Below are 3,992 nucleotides of genomic sequence, written 5' to 3'. Positions count from 1 at the left end.
CTGCATCTTGTTTCTGGGGAATCACTGACAACTTCTACTTTTCATCTATTATTCATACTATAAATAAACATTTTAAGAACATTTATTTCTCTGAGTCCCTTTTTGTGGCATGGCCAGCATGGGCGTCACTCTGAAGATTTTACAGAATCACTGTTATCATCCTTTTCATCAACACTACCAATAGCAAAGTGGATACAGTAGTAGGAAAAATGTCAGTTACAATTTTACAATTATTGGCATAGCAAATAATATCTGCTCCTAAATATTATAAAATGATCAAGTTTTGAGACTGAATGAAGAAATACAGAAGGTACCTGAAGTAGCTGTAGCTAATAAAGTCCTCATCACTGTGGTTTAAATTCTTTATTTCTACTTTAAGGGTCATATAATTATGGGTTAGAAGGATAGCTCAGTAGGAAAGCCCTTACACAAATCTGTTGATCTGAGTTTGATTCCCAGAATCCATGTGAAAAAGTTGGATATGGTTGCATGTATCTGTGTGCAATAAAATGGTTATGCTATACTTTCTATGATTTCTCATATTGTACAAATGTATGTTATTAATCAGTTAAAGAACACAAAATGGAATGTTATAATATTAAATATAGCCTTGAGTGTAGACATAGCAGTCCCTAAATGACCAATAGTTAGGTAGATAGATACATAGGTAGCAATAGTCTCCTTTTATGGTGGCACATATTCCTTAAGGAGCAGAAATAGGTAGATGATCAGTGCAGTGCACGAACCCGAGCTTGTTGAAGGAGAGAATCAGGTGATCAGGTGAATGGCTGCAGTTGCCTGGGAGGCCGGAAAACCTCTCTCCACAGAGGAGATAGAAGTAACACCTCCAACGGCTCATGAAGTTCAAATTAAGATCAGTGCCACTGCCATTTACCAAACTGATACCTCTACCCTGAGCAGAGCTGATTTTGAGGGGTGTGTCGCGGTGATCTTGGGACATGAAGGTGCTGGAATTATGAAACGCATTGGTGAGGGGGTTACTAAATTTAAGGCAAGTGATAGTGTCATCCCGTTTTACTTTTGTCTGAGTCCTAAAACAAACCTTTGCCAGAACATGAGAGTCGCTCCGGAGTAAGGATTAATGCCAGATGGTACTGGCAGATTTGCCTGCAAAGGAAAGGCTTTTTATCTTTTCACGGGAACCAGCACTTTTTCCGAGTACACTGTTGTGGTTGAATCTCTGCCGCTAAAGCCTGCCTTCTCGGTTGTGGCATTTCAGCTGGTTACAGTACAGCCCCTTTGGATAGAGCCTGCCTTCTCGGTTGTAGTATTTCAACCGGTTACAGTACTTACAGTACGGCTGTAATCACTGCCAAGGTGGAGACTGGTTCTGTCTGTTTCATTTTTGTCCTGGAAGCAGGGGAATTGGCGGTGCTCATAGGATGTAAAGTGGCTGGTGTGTTCCAGATCATTGACATCCACATCAATAAAGACATATTCTCAAAGACCAAAGCATTCGATCCTCTGACTGTACTAACCCCCAAGATTTCAGTAAAGCCATCCAGGAAGTATTCACTGAGACGCCAGCTGGGAGGAGTGGACAACTCCTTCAAGCCTATTGGCAGTTGAAGGGCATGAGAGCAGCCCTCCAGGCAACCCACAAAGGAAGGGATCCGGGGGTGGGGGTCCGGTCGGTAGGTCAGTGTGGTGGTTGGCTTAACTGCTTCAGGTGAAGAAATCGTCACTCGTCCCTTTCACCCGGTGACAGGACACACATCACCTTTGGAAGATAGAAGAGTAGAGAGTTTCTCAAAGTTGGTGTCTGAATATGTGGCCAAAAACATATAAGTTGAATTCATGCCTGGAAATGAGTTCTTGAACCAAATTAACAAAGTCTTTTACCTGATGCGTCCGGGAAGTCCTTCCTGTACTTTTTCCCGTGATCAGATAGGAACAGAGATAGATTTGCATGAAACCACTAGAAGGAATGTGTGCAATCATGGCTGTAATCAAAACAAGGCAAATAAATAGTCACAAGTTGATTTTCTGAACTCTCCACATAAATACTTGCTGCTCATCAAAGAATATTTTAACTTAATAAAAATACTTTCTACAAAAAGGAGAAGAAATAAGTTAACTAGACTGTGTGTGTGTATGTGTGTGTGTGTATGTGTGTGGTGTGTGTGTGTATGTGTGTGTATGTGTGTGTGTATGTGTGTGTATGTGTGTATATGTTTGTATGTGTGTGTGTATGTGTATGTGTGTGTATGTGTGTGTATGTGTGTGTATGTGTGTGTATGTGTGTGTGTGTGTGTGTGTGTGTACGCATACATGTATATGGAGGCCAGAGCTTAGTATGGGATGCTTTCCTCCAGTGCTTTCAACCTTTTACTGTTTCAATACACGGTCTCTCACGGATCATGAAGATTCCCAACTCAGCCATGGTTAACTAGCCAGACCCAGGGAGCCTCTTGTCTGTATCCCAGTGCTAGGATTACAGACATGAACATCCATCCCTGGCTTTTATGTGGGTGCCGGGAATTTAAACCCAGATCCCCATGCTTGCTCTATAAGTCTTTCCCCACTGAGTGGTCTCTTCAGGTCCCATTTTAAATACCTTATTACTATGATAGAGCAAAGTCTGATTATTTCAGGGAGAGAAGCTGTGTAATCCCAAGAAGGATATGTAACCTAGAATCTTATATAAGAACTTTTAATAACATCCTACTTAAATACTAATAAAATGCGGTTTGAAACCAAAACCTACTTAAAAGCCAAACTTTCTTTAATAAGTTAATAATACATAACTTATAGCCTTGTGCCATTACCGAAGACAAACCTATGTAACATTAAGTGCCTTCGTGGTCTGCAGTTCCTGTGATCATATTGGGTTTTCCCCATTGCACTTTGTCACATGCTTTGGCTTTAGCAGAGACCATGGTTAACCTAAGCCTGCATACTTGTTTATGGGCCTGTCAGGGCAGCTGCCCATGAGGTGGCAGAATCTGTTGTACACAGAATGATGAGTAATGATAACTAATGATAACTATTCATACCCTCAATTTTGCTACATTCAAGTCTCCGGAGAGAAGAAAAGGGAACAGGATCAGAGACACTGACACCTGCATTTTAAAAGTAAACAAGCTTGTCCTTCATTACAATGAATTCAAACAGAGTGAATGCAAGAAGCTAAAGGTGGCTTCCGAGGAAAGCTGTACAAGTGTCCAGTAGCTCCTCAGGGTCTCCATAGTAACTAGGATGGTTTCAAATGTTGATTTATTCCTCCGAGACCCAAGCAGATGTTTGGGTTTTCTAACTTTCTTATCACCTGAGCCATGTTCTGTTCTCCATAAGATAAGGATGCCCGGTGTACTATTTCGGTATTATTTTTATGAATGGGTGCCCTGCTGTTGCATCCTGACAGTGTTATCAGCATAGCATTATGCTTTTGTTGGTATTTTCCCATCAGGGATGCTTATGCTTTTTAATAGTCATGTGAATCCTGCTTTATTGAAGTATACTGCTTGAAATTCTGACCTTTATGGTGGGCATGATAAAATATATTACAGCACTTTAAAAGGAGACTAACGTTATTCTCAGAATATTTTGAAAATACAGATTCTCTTAGAGTAGTTATAATTTAAATGGCAACAGCTGCTATAATTTCTAATGTATTTCTTATAAAATAAAATTACTGAGTTAAAAATAAGATTTTCATGAGATGAGACCCGGGTAATTGGAAATTAAATATGTTTGTAAAAACTTGTTTTAGTGCACTTAAGATTTTATGTTTTCACATGAATTAGTCATTAGAAACAAAATTATAATATCTAAATTCATTTTAGGGACATTGATGAAAATTTAGCCATTATATGGGGCACTCAATCCCCAAGCCACAAAGGCAATTAAGTAGCTATTAATATAAAATGGGAACCCTTATGTGAATCATCTCTTTAAATTGATGTTCCACTGTGTGGCAAAGCATGCACTTTTGGCATTTTCATGTTATCTAGCTCAGTGCCTTGATCCTA

The 3,992-nt window shown here is 39.7% G+C and overlaps 1 pseudogene; it reads left to right on the top strand.

The window, feature by feature from the left end:
- Positions 1–724: 724 nt before the first annotated feature.
- Positions 725–1,992, top strand: LOC119821980 (annotated as a pseudogene).
- The last annotated feature ends 2,000 nt before the right edge of the window (positions 1,993–3,992 follow it).

Source organism: Arvicola amphibius, chromosome 8 (genome assembly GCF_903992535.2).
Source record: "Arvicola amphibius chromosome 8, mArvAmp1.2, whole genome shotgun sequence".
Taxonomy (NCBI): domain Eukaryota; kingdom Metazoa; phylum Chordata; class Mammalia; order Rodentia; family Cricetidae; genus Arvicola; species Arvicola amphibius.
This window is presented reverse-complemented; position numbering and strand designations above follow the sequence as displayed.